This window comes from Mustela nivalis (genome assembly GCF_964662115.1).
Source record: "Mustela nivalis genome assembly, chromosome: 9".
In the NCBI taxonomy this organism is placed as follows: Eukaryota; Metazoa; Chordata; class Mammalia; order Carnivora; family Mustelidae; genus Mustela; species Mustela nivalis.
Window position 1 is genome coordinate 8626814 of NC_139028.1, and position 20619 is coordinate 8647432.

At 47.7% G+C, this 20619-nt stretch overlaps 3 protein-coding genes and 1 pseudogene across 7 annotated transcripts in view; 1 reads left to right on the plus strand and 3 right to left on the minus strand.

The window, feature by feature from the left end:
* LOC309841098 (interstitial collagenase-like) overlaps positions 1 to 10358 on the minus strand; it is a 24598-nt gene extending 14240 nt beyond the window's left edge. Inside the window, exons 1-2 of one of the 4 annotated variants that reach the window (XM_082683983.1) lie at positions 10335 to 10358; positions 58 to 318 (exon numbers count right to left, since the gene is read on the minus strand). The gene's annotated coding sequence lies outside the window, so the exon portion shown is untranslated. Of the gene's footprint in view, positions 1 to 57; positions 716 to 1128; positions 3589 to 10334 lie in introns of those variants that run through there. The other 3 variants (XM_082683981.1, XM_082683980.1, XM_082683982.1) reach the window with 3 other exon arrangements.
* The window catches only part of LOC309841224 (stromelysin-2-like), a 23520-nt pseudogene extending 5461 nt beyond the window's left edge, over positions 1 to 18059 (minus strand). The window contains exons 1-9 of the transcript in view: positions 18000 to 18059; positions 17146 to 17291; positions 16913 to 17055; positions 16535 to 16782; positions 13911 to 14043; positions 11083 to 11242; positions 10335 to 10437; positions 1237 to 1340; positions 58 to 392 (exon numbers count right to left, since the gene is read on the minus strand). The product of the transcript in view is annotated as a stromelysin-2-like (transcript). The remainder of the gene's footprint in view (positions 1 to 57; positions 393 to 1236; positions 1341 to 10334; positions 10438 to 11082; positions 11243 to 13910; positions 14044 to 16534; positions 16783 to 16912; positions 17056 to 17145; positions 17292 to 17999) is intronic.
* Positions 1 to 20619, plus strand: part of DYNC2H1 (dynein cytoplasmic 2 heavy chain 1) — a 670805-nt gene that overhangs the window by 140033 nt on the left and 510153 nt on the right. The window lies entirely within an intron of this gene.
* MMP8 (matrix metallopeptidase 8) overlaps positions 1 to 20619 on the minus strand; it is a 107133-nt gene that overhangs the window by 33858 nt on the left and 52656 nt on the right. The gene's annotated exons all lie outside the window — the stretch shown is intronic.

Here is a 20619-nt window from a genome sequence, read left to right on the forward strand (position 1 = left end):
TGGAACCATTTCTTACTCTAAGAAATTGATTGTGCTTAAACGGATCACAAGACTTACCGGTCCCTATTGGGAGACGCTTCTGTGCGGGAGGCTCTCATGGACAAGGTGGACAACGACCCAGGCATGGCGGGGTGACAGGTCTTCTGCAGGTCAAGCAGGTAGGAGGACAGCGAGGTGGGGAACGTGAGCACCGGCGTGTGGTCAGACAATGGTGAGGACTGTCCCCTCTGCCACTCTTTAGCCGAAGCCCTTACTGCACTGTCTCTACGCACACGGCACGGGCAGAGTTCAGAGGACACGGCCAACGAGAGGATGTGCCTGTGAGCCAGACAACAAGTCGAAGTTGATGGAGATTTCAAGACGAAGATGTAGGAAGAAGGGGGTGCTGTTGTCTGAACCAGGGAGGTGGAAGAAGGGGCAGAGAGTTCAGCGAGGCCACATACACTAAGGAATGATGGAATTGCTAGAGTCAGGTCCCTCCTATCTCCAGGGGCCTGGAGGAGGCCGGTCAGCATTGCTGAGCCGGAGTCTCGAAGTGCGCACAGTGTCACGTGCCCAGCACTTGGCCGCGGGCCCCAAGGGTGAGCAGAATCGATCTTGTCTTGGTGCCAAGGGTCCTGACCATTTGGGCAGGCTGAGGTCCGCAGAATCAGGAAGGGTTGCGAGGTCATGCGGCTATCTCGGGGAAGCACAAGCTCAGCGAACTTGTGTGGCTCTGAAAGCAATGACATTAATTAGTGCCTGATGGGGACAAAGTGAAACGAGCCTGGTGGACCTGCGAATGGTCTACTGATCTAGCATCAGGAAGCAAGATGTTGGGAGCTGAGAGTTCTGGAGCCGAGTCCTGGTTGACTGTGTGCCCATTGCTGACCCCGGGAAAGGCTGTCCTTCAGAGCCTCCATTTCTGCGGCTGGTAGACAGCACTGTCCACTGCAGCTCCGGCGAGAACCAGCCAGTCCTGCACACGGGACGCACCTTGTACAGAGCTGAGAGATGGAGAGTCCACATCCTTCTTATCCCTCAGCCAAATGAAGGCATTCAGGAGCCCGGACACATAAGAGAACCATTTTTGGAAGCGTTTTCCTTGCCAACACCTCCCCAAGACTATGCACACTTTGCCCTTCTCACCTCCCGTCGTTCGAGGTGGAAAACACCGACGTTGCCGGCTCTCCGTCTCATCTGCCCCCCACCCCACCCGCATGGCGGGGTGTGAGGTTGGGGTTAGCCACCTCCCACCTTCACGGGTCTCAGCCAGTCGTGGGATTCCTCGCTCCTTCCCACGGTGCCTGACTCCGTGCGGCCCAGGAACGAGGGCAGCTTGACCAGAGGGGAGCGGCGCCCTATTTGGCGGACAGAGACAACGTACTGAAGAGAGGTCAAGGCTGCAGCCTCCAGGCCCTGGCGGACATCCAGCCTGAAGGCTACAGGATCATTTTGAGTGCGGAGCCGAACCGCAGAGAGGAAGCCCTTGGGGACGGTCCTCGGATGTTTCGCGTTAGTCCGCAGGCCACTCAACCCATCCACACCCAGATCATCCCTGGACGCTGTGGTCAGATTTCCTTCCTTCCTTCTGATTTGTTGTGTCATGTTAGTCACCGTACGGTACGTCATCAGCGCTTGATGTCGTGTTCCATGATTCACGGTCTGCGCGGAACACTCAGGGCTCTGTGCAGTCCGCGCCCTGCTGACACCCACCACCGGGTTTCTGCCGCGTGGCCATCCATGCTGCCGCTGTCAGGGTGGCCTGATCAGGGAGCTGCTTTTCCAGCCTTGCCCCCTCTCCGCTCCCCGTTCCGCGCTGCAGCTTTTCCACTGGAGCTCGCTCTGAAATGGCAGATGAAAGGTGATGCGCGTGACATTGTTGTTTTCAAAATCAAAATACTGGTTACATTTGGGTGTGAAACAAGGCTCAGGGACGCGCTCATGAGTGCACAGCACAGAAGGGCAGACTCGTGGGGGTTGGCAGCCGTGCTCCCCTCTGGGAAAGACGGCAGAGGGTTGGGAGGGAAACACTTTTCAGTGAGTAATGTTTCCCCTCTTTGGACTTCGGGCTGTTTGTGTGGATTCCACCTCAAGAATCTCACATAAAATATTTGAAGGAGAAATTTAAATAGTACCTATTTTTGCACAAGAAAATGCTCTTGGTTATGTTGGTGGTTGTGATAAGGATTTCTGACTCCACTTGGGCTCCTGATGGTGCTGCTGTGTCCTGGCATTAGATGAGTCAAAGCACATCTCCTTCGGCTGATGATGTGAGCCGGGAAGCATGTTTGTTCCAGTCCGTGGGGTCTTAGGAGCCGGGGAGGAACGTAGCAACAACCCTTTCCGTCTGTGCAGTATCCTCCCGGGGTAGCTATTCCACCCCTGGCCTAGAGTAGAAATCCCGCCAGGGCCCATGATGGGCTTTCAGTCTTACCCAGAGAGATTGGGGAGCCGGGTGTTCCTGCGGTGCGGCCCACGATGAGCGACACTCGGATCGGAGGACCCGGTCCCTTGCATTCTCCCCCCTGCAGCCTCTCTGTGCACCCCCACCTAGTCCCATGACTTCACAGACATCCCCCGCCTCCCACAGCTTCACGTCCCGTGTGCTGGGCTCCATGACCCTCCATCTAACGGCCCAACGACATCTTCCCTTGGTCACCTCAAAGGAATTGCTAAATTAGGAAAATGAGCCGGTTCTTCCTCACTCTTACCGTGTCCCCCAAACTGCTCCTCTCCCAGGCCCCCTCTACGACCCTAGAGCCTCGGCTACTGCAGCTGCTCAGGCCAGAAACCCACTCATCGTTCTCGTTCCGAACCCCGTCCTTGCCCTCCGGACCAGCCTGCTGCTGAGTCCGAATGACACTAAAATGACACCTCAAGTCCACGGTGTGTCCCAATCTCTGTCACCTGTGAGCATCCTTTGACCTGTCCTCCAAGGCCCAATACCACTTCCCTCCAGTTCTCTCCAGCTAAAGAGCTTGTTCTACCTATGTCCTGGATCTTGTCGCTTTTCTGCTTAGAAACTCCTCCAACAGGGCGCCTGGGTGGCTCAATGGGTTAAGCCTCTGCCTTCGGCTCAGGTCGTGATCTCAGGGTCCTGGGATCGAGCCCCACATCGGGCTCTCTGCTCGGCGGGGAGCCTGCCTCCCCCACTCTCTCTGCCTGCCTCTCTGCCTACTTGTGATCTCAGTCTGTCAATTAAATAATAAAAAAAAATGTTAAAAAAAAAAACAAAAAAACTCCTCCAGCAAACCCATGATGCCCTTAAAATAAGACCTGGCTCGTTAATACACAGGACACAGTGGAGTCCTCCGACCTGCTCATGCCACACTCTCCCCCGACACACAATCAGGCACCACCTTCTCAGACCCTGGAACACACCAAGATTTTCCGCCTCTTAGCCTGGACGTTATTCTGCATTTCCTCTTCCCAGAGGGGGGAACCTCCTCCCACCCACCCCACCAGCTGACGGAAGAAGATGCTCTTCTCCCCTTGCACTACTGTCCCAGGAAGGGGTCCTTGAGCAGCCGGACTTCAGCGGGCAGCTCCCCTAGCCCCAGCACCGCTCTCCCCATCACTGTGTCATTTCTTTAATAACAACCTCATAATTACCTATCGATTTGTGTTGGTTGTGCTTGATTTCTTACTCCCACCAGATGGAACTCGAAGAGGTTGGGCTCCGTGAGTCTCTGTCACTGCCTGACTCCTCATCCTTGACACCGTGTCTGTCATCTGAGTGACTCGGTAGGAGAGGAAGCAAGTTCCTGGTGGCCCCCCGCAGGGTGGGAGGCGCACGACTCTGTGGCTACAAGCCTGTCCCAGGTTGGCAGGTGCTCAGAGTCTGTGACTACTCGGCCACTACCACCGAGAAAACGGGAAGCAAAGAACATTCTACTGACGAGCGAGGACAATAGAGCAACTGAGCTTCCAGGGCAGTGAAGAGGCACCACTAAGAGAACATTTGGGTTAAAAAAAAAAAATAGGCGGCTGGATTTCAGACTAGTTTTGTTTCATGTAAGTGAGAACACACACTGCACGATTTGCTTCTTAAATCCAAACATTCTCGAACTCTGTTTCCCGACTTTGTCCAGACCCAGTCCTACACGACTACTGTTGACCAAGCTTTCTTCCTCTGATGTGTTAGGAATGCGTAAAGATCCAGAGGTGGAAAGAACGTCCTGTGGGTGAAGGGACAGAGAACCGGGGAGGGCGCACGACCGCCCCTGGCACCGTCACGGAAGATGTCCTCCTTCTGCACCACTGACAGAACTTCAGGGAAGGGCTCAACCCACACTATGGTCATTGTATTAAAAGTGAATTATTCTAGAAAGAAGGAATGGGTCAAAATTAAAAATCTTTATTAAATACCAAATAAAACACCCACGGAGATACATTCTTTGATGCCCGCCGTTGCCTCCAACTTCCATTCAGCATGATCCGACAGCAAGTAAAGGGGCCCAGATCAAAGGTCCAGGACCATGAACATGTCTACAGAGCTCAAGCTCTTTGGCCACTAAACAGAGGGGGAAACTCATCATTTGGACTTTTAATAAATTAGGCGAATAATTATTATATTCATTTGAATCAATCTTCTTTTCTCATCTAACAGTACAACCAGCTGTTACTCTTCAGTGTGTGTGTTATCGTCCTGGCCTTGGGGTCAATGGCAAACTGTAATGGTCCTCTGAAGAAATAGAAAGATCCTGGAAATACAGATGAGGGAAATAATGAGAGATCTTCAAGTGAATCCATTCTGTACCACACATAACTCAGAACAAGAGCGAGCTAGTGCAGGACGGCAGTGATCAGTGGCCGCACGCGTGTGCCTCTGTGCTACGTGTTTACATGATTTGTGGCATCTCTCCTTCCCCGAAAAATGGGAGAGGTCACTAATGAGAACAAAGTGAAAGTTAGGGAGAGTTTGTGGTTTCCCCAAGGTAACATCTCTAAGGAAATATGGAGGAAGAACTCCATCTTCTCAGATTTCAAAGCCAGAGCTCTTAAAACATTAGATTATGCAGTCTCCAAAGTAATAAAACTCTATGGTATTTTAAATACTCCGCTTTTTCTGCATCAATTGAGAGGACCATGTGGTTCTTCTCTCTTCTCTTACTGATTTGTTCTATCACATTGATTGATTTGCGAATGTTGAACCATCCTGTAGCCCAGGGATGAATCCCACCTGGTCATGGTGGATAATCTTTTTTTTTTTTTAAAGATTTTATTTATTTATTTGTCAGAGAGAGAGCAAGCGAGAGCGAGCACAGGCAGACAGAGTGGAAGGCAGAGTCAGAGGAAAAACCAGGCCCCCTGAGGAGCAAGGAGCCCGATGCGGGACTCGATCCCAGGACGCTGGGATCATGACCTGAGCCGAAGGCAGCTGCTTAACCAACTGAGCCACCCAGGCGTCCCATGGTGGATAATCTTTTTAATGTGCTATTGGACCCTGTTTGCTAGGATCTTGTTTAGAATCTTAGCATCCATATTCATCAGTGATATTGGTCTGAAATTCTCCTTTCTGGTAGGGTCTTTGCCTGGTTTGGGGATCAGGGTAATGCTGGCTTCATAGAAGAGTCTGCAAGTTTTCCTTCTGCTTCAATTTTTTGAAACAACTTCAGGAGAATAGGTGTTATTTCTTCTTTGAAAGTTTGGTAGAGGGGCGCCTGGGTGGCTCAGTGGGTTAAGCCACTGCCTTCGGCTCAGGTCATGATCTCAGGGTCCTGGGATCGAGTCCCGCATCAGGCTCTCTGCTCCACAGGGAGCCTGCTTCCTCCTCTTTCTCTCTGCCTGCCTCTCTGCCTACTTGTAATCTCTCTCTGTCAAATAAAAAAATAAAATCTTTAAAAAAAAAAAAAAAAAAAGAAAGTTTGGTAGAATTCTCCAGGGAATCCATCAGGTCCTGGGCTCTTGTTTTTTGGGAAGTTTTTTTTTTTTAAAATATTTTATTTATTTATTTATTTGTCAGAGAGAGAGAGAGAGAGAGACAGTGCACAAGCAGGCAGAGGCAGAGAGAGAAGCAGGCTCCCCACCGAGGAGCCTGATGTGGGACTTGATCCCAGGACCCTGGGATCATGACCTGAGCTGAAGGCAGTGGCTTAACCAACTGAGCCACCCAGGTGTCCCTTTTGGGAGGTTTTTGATCACTGCTTCAATCTCATTACTAGATTTCAGTCTATTTAGGTTGTCAATTTCTTCCTGGTTCAATTTTGGGAGTTTATAGTTTTCCAAGAATGCATCCATTTCATCTAGGTTGCTTAGCTTATTGGCATATAACTGTTGTTAATAACTTCTGATGACTGTTTCTACTTTCATGGTGTTAGTTGTGATCTCTCCCTTTTCATTTATAATTTTATTAATTTGGGATTTCTCTCTTTTCTTTTGGATTAGTGTGGCCAATGGCTTATTGATCTTATTGATTCTTTCAAAAAACCAGCTTCTAGTTTCATTGATACGTTCTACTCTATCTCTGGTTACTACCTCAGTGATCTCTGCTCTAATCTTGATTATTTCCCTTCTTATGTGTGGAGTTGGTTTAATTTGTTGTTGATTCTTCAGTTCCTTAAGGTGTAGAGAGACAGCTGGTGTATTCTGGATATTTCTATTTTTTTTGAAGGAGGCTTGGATGGCTATGTATTTCCCCCTTAGGACTGCCTTTGTTGTATCTCATAGGTTTTGGACCGAAGTGTCTTCATTGTCATTGGTTTTCATGAATTATTTCATTTCTTCTTTGATATCCTGGTTGATCCAAGCATTCTTAAGCAAGGTGGTCTTTAGCTTCCAGGTGTTCGAGTTCCTTCAGAACTTTTCCTTGTGATTAAGCTCCAGTTTCAAAGCATTGTGATCTGAGAATATGCAGGGGGTAATCTCAGCCTTTTGCTATCGGTTGAGTCCTGATTTGTGACCCAGTACGTGGTCTATTCTGGAGAAGGTTCCATGTGGACTTGAGAAGAATGAGTATTCTGTTGTTTTAGGGTGGAATGTTCTGTATATATCTATGAGGTCCACCTGGTCCACCATGTCATTCAATGCTCTTGTTTCCTTATTGATTTTCTACTTCGATGATCCAGCATCCGTTCCTAATTAAAATGCTTCAAAGTATAGGGATAGAGGGAACATTCCTGAACTTCATAAAATCTATCTCTATCTATGAAAGACCCACAGCAAATATCATCCTCAATGGCAAAAAGCTTGCAGCCTTCCCGTTGGGATCAGGAACACAACAAAGATGCCCACTCTCACCACTCTTGTTCAACATAGTATTACAAGTTCTAGCAACAGCAATCAGACTACAAAGAGAAATAAAAGGTATCCAAATTGGCAATGAAGAGGTCAAACTCTCTCTCTTCGCAGATGACATGATTCTTTATACGGGAAACCCAAAAGACTCCACCCCCAAACTACTAGAACTCATACAGCAATTCAGTAATGTGGCAGGATACAAAGTCAATGTAGAGAAATAAGTGGCTTTCTTATACACTAACAATGAAAATACAGAAAGGGAAATTAGAGAATCGATTCCATTCACTATAGCACCAAGAACCATAAGATACCTGGGAATAAACCTAACCAAAGAGGTAAAGGAACTGTACTCAAGGAACTACAGAACACTCATGAAAGAAACTGAAGAAGATACAAAAAGATGGAAGACCATTCCATGCTCTCGGAAGAATAAACATTGTTAAAAATGTCTATACTGCCTAGAGCAGTCTATACTTTTAATGCCATTCCCATCAAAATTCCACCAGTATTTTTCAAAGAGCTGGAGCAAATAATCCTAAAATTTGTATGGAATCAGAAGAGACCCCGAATTGCTAAGGAAATGTTGAAAAACAAAAATAAAACTGGCGGCATCACGTTACCTGATTTCAAACTTTACTACAAAGCTGTGATCACCAAGACAGCATGGTACTGGCATAAAAACAGACACATAAACCAGTGGAACAGAGTAGAGAGCCCAGATATGGACCCTCAACTCTATGGTCAAATAATCTTTTTTTTTTTTAAAAGATTTTATTTATTTATTTGACAGAGAGAAAGATCACAAGTAGGCAGAGATCCAGGCAGAGAGAGAGAGAGAGGAGGAAGCAGGCTTCCTGCTGAGCAGAGAGCCTGATGTGAGGCTCCATCCCAGGACCCTGAGATCATGACCTGAGCCGAAGGCAGCCACTTAACCCACTGAGCCACCCAGATGCCCCTATGGTCAAATAATCTTTGACAAAACAGAAAAAAATATACAGTGGAAAAAAGACAGTCTCTTCAATAAATAGTGCTGGGAAAACTGGACAGCTATATGCAGAAGAATGAAACTCGACCATTCTCTTACACCATACACAAAGATAAACTCAAAATGGATAAAAGATCTCAATGTGAGACAAGAATCTATCAGAATCCTAGAGGAGAACACAGGCAGTAACCTCTTCGATATCAGCCACAGCAACTTCTTTTAAGATATGTCTCCAAAGGCAAAGGAAACAAAAGCAAAAATGAACTTTGGGGACTTCCTCAAGATCAAAGCTTCTGCACAGCAAAGGAAACAGTCTACAAAACAAAGAGGCAACCCACGGAATGGGAGAAGATATTTGCAAATGACAGTACAGACAAAAGGTTGATATCCAGGATCTATAAAGAACTCCTGAAACTCAACACACACAAAACAGACAATCATATCAAAAAATGGGCAGAAGATATGAACAGACACTTCTCCAATGAAGACATACAAATGGCTATAGACACATGAAAGAATGTGCATCATCACTAGCCATCAGGGAGATTCAAATTAAAACCACCTTACACCAGTTAGAAAGGCCAAAATTAGCAATACAGGAAACAACATGTTGGTGGGAATGCAAGTTGGTGCAGCCTCTTTGGAGAACAGTGTGGAGATTCCTCAAGAAATTAAAAATAGAACTTCCCTATGACCCTGCAATTGCACTACTGGGTATTTACCCCAAGATACAGATGTAGTGAAAAGAAGGGCGATCTGTACCCCAATGTTTATAGCAGCAATGGCCACGGCCGCCAAACTGTGGAAAGAACCAAGATTCCTTTCAACGGATGAATGGATAAGGAAGATGTGGTCCATATACACTATGGAGTGTTATGTCTCCATCAGAAAGGATGAATACCCAACTTTTGTAGCAACATGGACGGGACTGAAAGAGATTATGCTGAGTGAAGTAAATCAAGCAGAGAGAGTCAATTATCATATGGTTTCACTTATTTGTGGAGCATAACAAATAGCATGGAGGACAAGGGGAGATGGAGAGGAGAAGGGAGTTGGGGGAAATTGGAAGGGGAGGTGAACCAGACTATGGACTCTGAAAAACAATCTGAGGGTTTTGAAGGGGTGGGGGGGTGGGAGCTTGGGGGGACCAGGTGGTGGGTATTGGAGAGGGCACGGATTGCATGGAGCACTGGGTGTGGTGCAAAAATAATGAATACTGTTATGCTGAAAAAATTTTTTAAAAAATGCTAAAAAAAAGAAAAATGTAATGCTGGGAATCACACATGCTGGGAATTATAGTATCCTGATTCAGCCTGTTCAAAAGCTCCTATGAATTCTCTATCTTTCAAAATAAATTTGCATTTTATTAATTTCAAAATAAATAAATAAAAATTAAAAAAACAATTAAAGTATAAAAAAAACTCCCGCTTACCCCACTAGGTCCTAAAGTGTAGTTGGGGGGGGGGCAATTGGACCCAAGAGCATCAGGCCAATTGTACAAAGCCCCGGAGGCCCACTGCCCACTCCATATGCACCAAAGTCAAGTTGTCTTAGTGATAAGATCACGAGCCTCATGTGTGAGGATCCTCAGACCCTCCCTCCCATCTCCCTGCAAATTGTCTTAGAACGAGCACAGCTGTTACCTTCTCATCTGCCCGTTACCAGGGATCAAATTTCGTCTATCTCAAGGACATGGGAAGACTATTATTTTTTTTTAGCAAGTGAATTATTTAATGTAGGCAATGCGTGACTGCCGCAGAAGTCCAGGCAGGTCTGGATGGGATGGAAGAGAGCAAGCAAGAGGATGAGAAAGGAGGACACCTGCCGTCCGTAAGCTTAGCTCGCACCTGGTTGCATGTTTATAGCAACGTAGTGACCTGAGTCACATGGTGTGAGAAAGCACCTTTGGCAGTATGGGCAGGTATGAAGCAGAGACTTGGAAATTATTCAGGAAAAACAAAATTTAAACTCCAATTACAGAAATTAGAAAGTTAAAATGTTCAGAAGTTTAGAATAAAAAGGGTATAAGACTGAGTGATTTGAAAATCGTTCAGATTCTTCACGTGATTTTCATACCATAAAATGCCCCCGAGCATCCCCATTGGCAACGAAAGGAGTGCCTCCTTACCAAAGTGCTGCTGAAACATGGCGTCAACCTCTGCAACCCCGGGAAAGTCATCTGCTATCAGTCTGGGGAAGCCTTGCTCCATGGACTGGCTGTTTCATCAAATCTGTACCGAGTGAAGAAAACACGTCACACATGCCGTAGTATTACTGCCCCAGTGTGGGATCCCAGATCCCTCTCAAGTCAGGAGAAACAAGTGTCAAACATTTTAGGACTACAAAAATTTATCACTTTCCTGGACGATAAGCTTAGCACAGAAACTTTTTTCTCCAGGGACCAGAGTATCAGGTTGTGCCATGGGAGTTCTCTCTACATATGTCTGAGGTCAAGTTTCCAAGCCTCGACCCAGAGGCCTGATGCCTTCCTGCCAGAAATGCATGAGGACCACAAGCACAAGACATGGGAAGTGAGTTCGTCATTTGGCTGAAAAGCTCCTCGTTTGCTCTTGCACCTGCCCTGTAGACCCTGTCTTTACAGCCTGACACACCTGCACTTCCCATGGGGGCCTGGTGTCTGGACGACCACAGGTGGCCTCTCCTGATGTCTTCTGGTCTCTGGATCTATGACCCAGTACCCAGCCATTCTGAGAGCCGATTACTATATGGGAGAAGCCGAGTAACTGTAAGTTGTCTTCTTCACAATCAGAAGGTTGTTAGAGCAGAGTAGAGGGTGGGAGTGGGGGAGTTCCTTCAGTAAAGAGGGTAATTTCCCTAACAAGACTTCATACAAAGCCATTCCATCCGAGACTTACCGCCAGCATTTGTCCCCTACAAAGAAGTACGTTTTCTTCTTTTCCTTATCAGAAAAGGCTGCATCAATTTTCCCCACAGTTGCAGGAAAACCCAGGGTGTGGATGCCTTTCGGATAACCTGCTTGTACCTCCGTTCCTCTCATGGCCTCGAACTGACTTCCTATTGAAAAAGGAAAGCCAAGAAATTTTAGTGAAGACTTGTGGTTTTAGAAAAGGTTTTAGTACATTCTTGTGCAAAACCGGAATCCTTGGTTTTAATTCCAACCACTAACCCAAAGCCCAGGCAATAGCCAGTATTTCACCAATATTCCCCAATTGAGCGAGTGAGTCAATGAGCCGTTAACTCTGGTCCCTGCCCTTTCTGGGTCGTATGTTTATTATCTGTAAATAGGAGAGTTTATTACAGTTTATAATTACGGTGACTGGTCCTGGTCACTGGTGACTTCTTAACCTAAGTATCTAACGTGGAGCTGTTCGTGTGTCTGTGTCACTAGGTTGGTTGCTTACGGGACACTTTCCCTGGGATCTCATGGTCACAGGTATGGACTGCGCTTCTTCTGACACCTTAGGAAGCCACCCGGAGTTCAGTGACTTAGGGCAGCGGGACCCTCAGCGTCTCTGCTTCTCCTCCTCACACCTCCCCTCCAGGCCAATCCCGAACCGCCGCCTCACGTCTCACCTGGCTGACACGTCTGAAACGCCCGTCGCGGTGCGGCTCTCCTGCCTCACCCACGTGAGGCCGATCCCATCCGCCTGGCTCCCGCGCGGTCTCCCCCGGGGTCAGATGGCGCCTTCTGCCCTGAAGACCTTTCCTACCCTCCACACGCTCGGCCCCGGACCACACAGCAAAGTTCTCCTTCAACATGCATCCTAAACGGCACCTCCTCCTCCACTCCACCTCCTGGGTGTGGGGCCGGGCTGGACCCTCCACCCCGCTCTGCCCGCGTGTCCGCACTCCCAGCTTCATCTCAGCCGCCTTCTCTAGAACAGGAGCCTCGCTCGGGCTCGCCGCCCGCCAACGAGCAGAGTGCCCAGCTCGTCGTAAGACCGTGTAAGCGCCGGGTGAACTAACGGCCGATTGCTGTGCTTCAGAGCTACACAACCCTTTGCGACATCCGGCACAGCGTCACAACGTTTTGTTGACTCCTCATAAAAGTGAGATTGTCAGAAATACCTAACTTCGAAAAATCCCCACACAGGTTGAGGTTTAATCATCTTCCCCAAAACTCAGAGTCAAGGGAAAAAGTTAAAAATGGAATTTGAAAAAATAAAAACCCTGAAAAATGAACAAAATTATAAACACTACATATCAAACCTTGTAGGAATGGAGCAAAAGCTGAGAAAGGGGTATTTGCAGGTGTATAAGTTTACACCAGAAAAGAAGAAAGGGCTACAAGTTAAGGACCAAGCTTAAGGTGTAAAACACAACAGAATAAGTTCAAAGACAGCACAGAAGGAGCAACAATGCTGCAGACAGAAACAACTTAAATAGACCATCAAAACACAATAGAGGATTAGCAAAGCTGAACATTCATTCTCTGAGAGGATGAATAAAATCATTACACATCCTGTAGTCCCAGAGACGGGTAAAGAGAGAAGCATGAAGAGTCAGTATTAGGAAGGACAAAGGGAGCAAAACTTCAGCAATAATGAAGATAAGAAAATAACACTCAGAAAGTTCCTTACCAGTTAACTTAAAAACACAACAAGTTAATACAGTTTTAGAAAAATATGCTAGCAAAACTGATTCAAGAAGTAATAGCAGCTCAAAGAGGAGATTAACTGTGGGACAACTGGAAACAACAGTTTACAAATCTGATACAGGAGCAGAGAGGCCGTGTCTGTCCCATTAGCTACTGCACCCATCCTTGCACTGACACTACATTATTTCATCCGCCCAAGCGCTACAATAAAGGACATTCCTCCTCATCTTCTTCTTCTCCAGGAGCATCCTGCCTATTCTTTTTTATTTTTTTAAAGACTTTATTTATTTGAGAGAGAGAGAACAGAAGTAGGCAGAGAGGCAGGCAGAGGGAGAGGGAGAAGCAGGATCCCCGCTGAGCAGAGAGCCCGATGCGGAGCTCAATGCTAGAACCCAGGACCCAAAAGCAGCTGCTTAACTGACTGAGCTACCCAGGGCCCCATCCTGCCTATTCTTGGCCTTTGCTCTTCCATACAAGTTATGGAACTAATTTGTCAAGTTCTGTGAAAAATATTTTGGCATTTGTAAAGAAAATATTTTGGCATTTGAATGGAAAATTCCTTATGTATCCAGATGTGTCTATCATTTGTGTCTATCATTTCTATATTACATTACTATTATTATACTATACTACTATATTACATTATTATTGTTACATTTCTGTATTAGTTATTACTATTTTTCTATTCATGAACATGAAATAGCATCTATTACTTAGGTCTCATTGGATATTTTGTTTTTTTTAAATTTTTTAAAAAAGATTTTATTTATTTGACAGAGAGAGACAGTGAGAGAGCAAACATGAGCAGGAAGAGTGGGAGTGGGAGAAGCAGGCTTCCTGCTGAGCAAGGAGCCCGATGCAGGCCTCGATCCCAGGACCCTGGGATCATGACCTGAGCCAAAGGCAGATGCTTAACCCACTGAGCCATCCAGACACCCTCTCACTCGATATTTAAAATAGAACTTATAGTGTTCTTTGTACACATCCTATTTAAGCATCAACATTAGGCCTTACAGTAATAAACTAAATAAAATAAATTTAATTTAATAGAGAAAATTAATGTCTTGGTGAAATTGTTGTAATGGAAGTTATTTCATCGAATTAAAATTCTTGCACAGCACTTACCTTTAAACACAAAAAGGGTATCTTTGCTTGTAACTTCATATGCAGCATCCAAGCCTGAGGGTAGAGAGGGCCAAAATGTAGAAATCAAATGAAATTCAGTTCAAGGCTCCAGTCAGATCTGTGCCAGAAATATCTGGAACACACAGAAATTAATTACAATTGTTTTTCTCCTTTAGATATGTATATAAAGGAACATATTCTCTCTCTTTCAAACAATGGCAACGCAGAAGTTGGTATGGGACCATCTTCCTTCCTGTGATCCCAGAGTAATGAAATCCATGACCATGTAATTGTTACGCTTTAGTAATGTTCAAAGGGAAGGAAAAATTCCTCCTGACCTTCAAGATCTTCCATCTGGACAAAGAAGTAAATTTACATGACACAAATTAATGGGAGAAAAAAACCCAGAGTTTATTATGTGCACACAGAGCCCCGTTATGAGACTGAGACCTGAAGACATGACCCGTGGGGGCAGCTGTTACACTTTCGAGGCAGAGAGCGCACGGAGCTGTGAGGCACCGGCGGGACAAAGGAAACGTAACTCTGGGAGCTTCGGTTGCTAAGCAATTGTAAACAGACTTGGGCTGGCAGAGCCCAGTAGTAACAGTTCGCAAGGGCTGTGGACACGGCCTTCTTGCTCTAAATGCCCCATCTCCAGTGATGAGGACATGTCTTTACCTCTGGGAACAGGGAGGGCAGGGCGCCCTTTACCTGAACGTTCACCCCCTGCTTTCAGGGAGAGAGAGGACGGTCTCGGTGTCCCTCCTGCCCAGGCTGGCTCCTGAGTGACTTTCATTTAAAATATTCGAGATGCCCAAGTGACACATTTTGGGGCGGCTGTCACTTGGCCCCAAAGCATTCTAAAAGTCCATCCATGATAGGGGCGCCTGGGTGGCTCAGTGGGTTGGGCCGCTGCCTTTGGCTTGGGTCATGATCTCGGGGTCCTGGGATCGAGTCCCACATCGGGCGCTCTGCTCGGCGGGGAGCCTGCTTCCCTCTCTCTCTCTCTCTCTGCCTGCCTCTCCATCTACTTGTGATTTCTGTCAAATAAATGAATAAAATCTTTAAAAAAAGTCCATCCATGATAGATATATTATGCACTCATTAACATTTTTGAAAAAAGTAGCAGGAAAAATACACCTATTTATGTTTGTATGGGAATGGAGTGTTTTTGTAAAGGGACAAAGGGTGGGTCGAGGTGGTCCCCCATACGGGAAGAACAAGGCTCTGCAGAGGTCAGACGTGGGAGAGAGATTTTTCTTTTCATTTTGTCTTTTGGTGCTATTTGAATATTGTGCCAGAAACACTTTTTCTGAAATTAATTTAAGTAGTAGCATTTGTCAGCAAAGGTAAAGATACACCTCTACTTCTCAAGACGCACCCGTGCCTTCTGAAACAGGACGGGGCTGATGGAATTTAAATGCAGCAATTACTTATTCACTAATTCAACTCACTCACCACGTGGGCCAGGCCTGTTCCAGGTCCTGGGGCCCCAAAAGTGAACCACACACATAAGACCCCATGCCTTCATCCAGGTACGTTCTAGGGACTCAGAATCATCTCTTTGGTCAGGGAAAGCTGGTCACTTCACCTACAGTGACAATGATAAACATCGTTTCCAAAAGATATTTTTTTGGGAGGTACCAAGACTACCGTGTCATCATGTGTGAATCATCATTGTCTCTACAAATACAAAATCAGTTATTGTTCAAATTTAGTAACATGTGCCAGAGATAACCTTGTTTGAAATTAATCGCAGAGGATTTATGCTATTCCTCAAACTCTTATGCAACAAAAACTGGTCATTTCCTGTGGGGATTTAACCAGAGTTGTTCTTCCTCCTTTTCAAAATAATCCAATAATTTTTGATGGTTAAAAACCTTTCCAGGAGTAGGTGCCAAAAGGGATAGACACATATTTCTGTTTAAAACAGAAATATGTCCAATAACAGTTTTCTGCAGCCCAAGGACAGCTGAATTCAGCTTTTCTTTATATGATAAACATTTTTATTGAAATTAACAGTAGAATTAATTTAACCAAACCTCCAAGTAATTATGCAGAACAGAATAGTTGTTTGAATAAAATAAGAACATTTCTTGCAGCACAAGTTTTTTACTCTCAGTAAAGATGCTCTTTGCATTTGCATTAAAAATTCAAACAATCTTGAAAATAGCAATTTTCTCAATAGTGTTTGTAAACTTCAGGCACCACTTGAAAAAAAAATAACTAAAATGTAGTTAGCTTTAGTCATTGTGCTTAAACCTAGTAAAAGCTTTCAGAATTAACTTAGGAAGAAAAAAAAAAGCTCCTAAGCTAGAGATAGTTACAGGTTCACTTAAATAGAGGACTTAACAATTTCCTTTATTTTCTGACATTTTCGCTGATATTTTAAGAGAAAGAATTCAATGGAAAGACAAGAAGAAACCCAAGGGCACATGTTAGGTTGGAAGTGATTCAATGCAATTCATTCTACCTTTATCATTTCCAGTTAAAATCATCAAAAGCATTGTGAAAATGCCCATTCTAAAACCTCCTTGGGACCCTAAGTTGTGGAAGTGAGATGGAACGGTGCCTCCAGGTTTGCACTTGCTGGGAGGAGGAAGGACACGCAGACCTAATTCCACATCGTGGTCATTAGTATGTTACCTTTACTGCTCATTCTGAATGGTCCAGGTATTCTTGGACAGTGGTAGACGCTACTCCTGAAACCGTCCCGAGAGGTAGGTGACCCACCTGACCGATTCTCCACCCAGAGTTTATCCTCATCAAGTGAGCATCTCTTATGGAGACTTACTCTTTTGCCGGGGCCGGGCGGGTAGGCATGCGCCAAAACATGTCCTGGACCCATCAAAAGGGCTAAAGTCTTCATGATCTAACAGAGAAAGTGTGTTTATTGGAAGGATAGGAAATTCGGATCTCTTTGGAGCACCCTCCCCCAATAGCAACTAGATAAATGGATGCATTTCATGGTTTTTGTGGGGGGTTTTTTCCCTTTGTTTTACTTCTAACTGCGAAGATCTTTATGTCAGCCTCTCCGTCATCAGCCCTGGAGGTCAGTGGGGTCACCTCCTGCCAGAGGCTCAGGGCTTCCTCAGTGGCAGAATCAACAGCATCTCTTGGCAAATCCAGTGTAGAAGTCATAATCCTTTAAGAGGAAAATTGATGAAGTTATTTTCTCCTGTGATAGTCATTAGTAAAATCTGGGTAGTGTGTGAAAACCTCTTTGTCCCATTACCTGTAGGTAAGGTGGGTTTTCCTCCACTTGGGCATGCCAGGGAAGGTGGTGAAGCCGCCGACGTCGGGAACGCCACACCTGGGCTTACACACCATCTCCAGAGTGTCCATGTCCAGCTTCCCCATCACCTCCAACCCGAGGAACTTCTACATTTCTCGGATTTTCTCAATGAGGGGAACACCGTCCCTTCTAAGAGATGGTTTCACATCTTTTGCAAGGCTATAGTACTCTTCCAGGTATTGCTAATGGGGTAGTAAACAACAGAAACTCAACATAATAATATAAAAGATCAAATTGACCTTATTAACTAGTTCATGAGTTGTCAGCAACCCATCTAAGACATGTAAAGGAGTTCCACCCAGCTACAGAATAGGAGGGGTTTTGAAAGGCAGAAAGGGGGTCGAAATTTATACTGTTAATACAGACCCTGTTCAAGACTGATGTAGGATAAATTCTTTTGCCTACACATGACAAGTAATGATATGAAAATTACTACCTACAATTATTTGAAAATCAAAATGAGTATGTCTGTCCTCCCTATTGCAACCAAAGACATTCTAAAGCCAGGGACGTTTCATGCATTTTTCCTTTGCTCCCCTCATTTGGCCCCAAACAGCTGCTAGTGTCTTCTTCCATGAGCTGGAGGGGTTCGGCGCCCTTCCTGCCCCTTGCTTCCCTTCTCTGTTCAAAGCTACCGACAACCCATCTCCAGCACTTGCCGGTTTCCTGGGGCTAACTCATTCCCGCACAGGGACCACCAGTCCAAGCCTCCTCCGGGTTGCGGGATGAAGCCAGCACATTTGTTCCCGCCCCTGGAACGGGCCGCGGCTGCGGTGGCCGCCCTCACCAAGTACCTTCACAAAGTCTACGTCGGAGTCCTCCTCAGTGGGTACGACGGGCAGACACAGCAGCATGAGGACGGCGAGACGCTCCACTCTCAACTGTCCTTACTTGAGAGAACACCTGCTGTCGGCTTCCGTGTCTCCCCTCGGCGGCTGTCCTTTATAAGGGGACGGGGCTTTATCTGAACAGCATGATTCACACCTGTGTTTTCTTCTTAATCTGAAGTCAAGAACACTCATAAAAATGTAGTGGGAAGCCTTCCCCTTTTAAACGTGGATGAAGAGAGGAGGACCGGTTTCCAAGAACTGGTCTCTGTTTGCACGGAGGAGGAAGGGCGGACTCTTCACCTCCGTGTGTGTGTTGAGAAACGGCTGGGCGGCCTGGCCACGTGGTGCCTGAGCAGCCATTTCCAAAGCAGGCCGTTTCCTTCTAAAAAGACTGGATTTTAAACTCAAGTATAAGCAGGTTAGGAACGTGTGGATATAACTCTGGTCGAACTGTGGGCGCTGTGCTCCAGAAGATCCTAGGAGAGAGGCTTCCTTTCTGGAGTTCCAGACCTCAGCCCTTACTGATTTTCAGACGGATTCGCTGTCCCTGGGGAAGGGGGGCCCGAGCGGAGGAAGCCGGCGCTGGAAAGGAGGCTCTGCTGAGGAAGGGAGGAGCCCACGGACCGTCCTGTCCTGTCCGCTCCCTCCGAGTGGACGCCAGGCACTCCGGAAAGGCAGGCTGGCTCACAGTGGCCACCCCGCGGAGCTCATTACCTCGCAACCAATCAGATCGCATATTGGGCTGAAAACTACATCCTACCTTCTTCTTTGCTTCTTCTTCGCTTAAAAAACATGTTTTCGTCCTCATCCTCATCGCCCCCAGCCCCAAGTGCCCAGGAGGGGATGGGTGGGGACTGGGCACGGGGAGTGATGCTCAGTCCTCCCGGCCACCACTCACCTCTGCACGGCCACCTCACTTTTCCTCTGCTTTCCCCAGCCCAGGGCGGTGTTCCTCGCATCCCAGGTCTGCAATGACTTGTTTCTACAAAATCCGCTGACTAATACGGAGACCCTGAACTCTCTGTAGAGCCGCACCCCGATTTTCTCTCACTCCAGAGAATCAACTCCACCGTGCCTGAAGGACGTGTCCCGCTGAAGCCACGGGACGGTCAGTTCCCGACTGTGCAAGGACAGTCCCTCACGGCCCCGCCCAGCGGAAGCTGGCCGCCGGCACGCGGTGGGCTTCCAGGGGGAGGCGGCTCTCGGCCACAGGGTTAGCTCGGGCACGGCGGCGTGGGTGGCCCTCGGCCTGGGCGGACAGCGGGACAGGGAGCGGGTCTACCATTTTGGGGGGCCATGGTTTCGTCGTCTGTAAAAATGGGGTGGACGGGGCCTCCTGGGTGGCCCAGCTGGTTAAGCGACTGCCTTGGGCTCCGGTCACGATCCTGGAGCCTCGGGATCGAGTCCCGCATCGGGCTCCCCGCTCGGCGGGGCGTCCGCGTCTGCCTCTGGCCCTCTCCCCTCTCACGCTCGCTCTCTCACCTAAATAAAGAAAGAAAACTGGGGCGGACGCAGCCTCCCTCACGGGCCGTCCTGCGGACCTCCGCTGGGCACCGGGCTTCTCTCCGCGGCTCCCGGGTCTTCCCGGTGAAGCGTGTCGCCGGCGCGCGCGGGCGCTGCTCGCCCGCACCCAGCCAGCCCGGGACGCCGGTCTGCATCGGAGTCACCGCCTCGGCGGCGTCGGCACATCCCGCTGACGGCTCTGCGGTGCGCGGACGACGCGGGGGGACGACGCGGCGGGACCTTGCCCAGGAAGCGGCGCCGTGGTTCTGACAGACATGAGGAGCGCCTCTCGCGGGAGGGAAGCGGCGCGTGCGCGATCGACGCAGTCCCGGCGCGTGCGCAATCCACACCGACCCTGCGCACCTGCGCACAGTTCAGGACCCGGGCGGGCGTGTCGGGCTGGCCCCGAGGGGCTCCAACTCCTCACGTGGAGCAAGTTACAGGGTGCGCGCGGTCGGGCAAGTGCAGAATTGGTCCTTACAGAAAAGCTGTAGTGTTTCTAGGTACAAACCCTGGGCACCAGGCCCTAGATGCTTAGAACAACCCAACGGGGTAGACTCGGAGCGGGAAAATGGCTTACTGATGCGAGGCCAGCGGCTGCCAAGTGGGAGAGGAGCACCCAGGGTGCTGACCATCACGCGCACCTGCGGGCCTCCTCGGTGAAGCGTCTGCCTTCGGCTCACCCTTCATGGTCTCAGGGTTGTGGGATCGAGCCCCGCGTCGGCTCCCTGCTCCAGGGGAGCCTGCTTCTCCCTTTGCCGCCATTCCCCCTGCTTGTGCCTGTCTCTCCCTCTCAAAGTAGCAAATAAAATCTTAAAAAGAAATAAAAAGATGAATACCCAACTTTTGTAGCAACATGGACGGGATTGGAGGAGATGATGCTGAGTGAAATAAGTCAAGCAGAGAGAGTCAATTATCACCTGGTTTCACTTATTTGTGGAGCATAACAAATAGCATGGAGGACATGGGGAGTTGGAGAGGAGAAGGGAGTTGGGGGAAATTGGAAGGGGAGGTGAACCAAGAGAGACTATGGACTCTGAAAAACAATCTGAGGGGTTTGAAGGGGCAGGGAGGTCGGGTA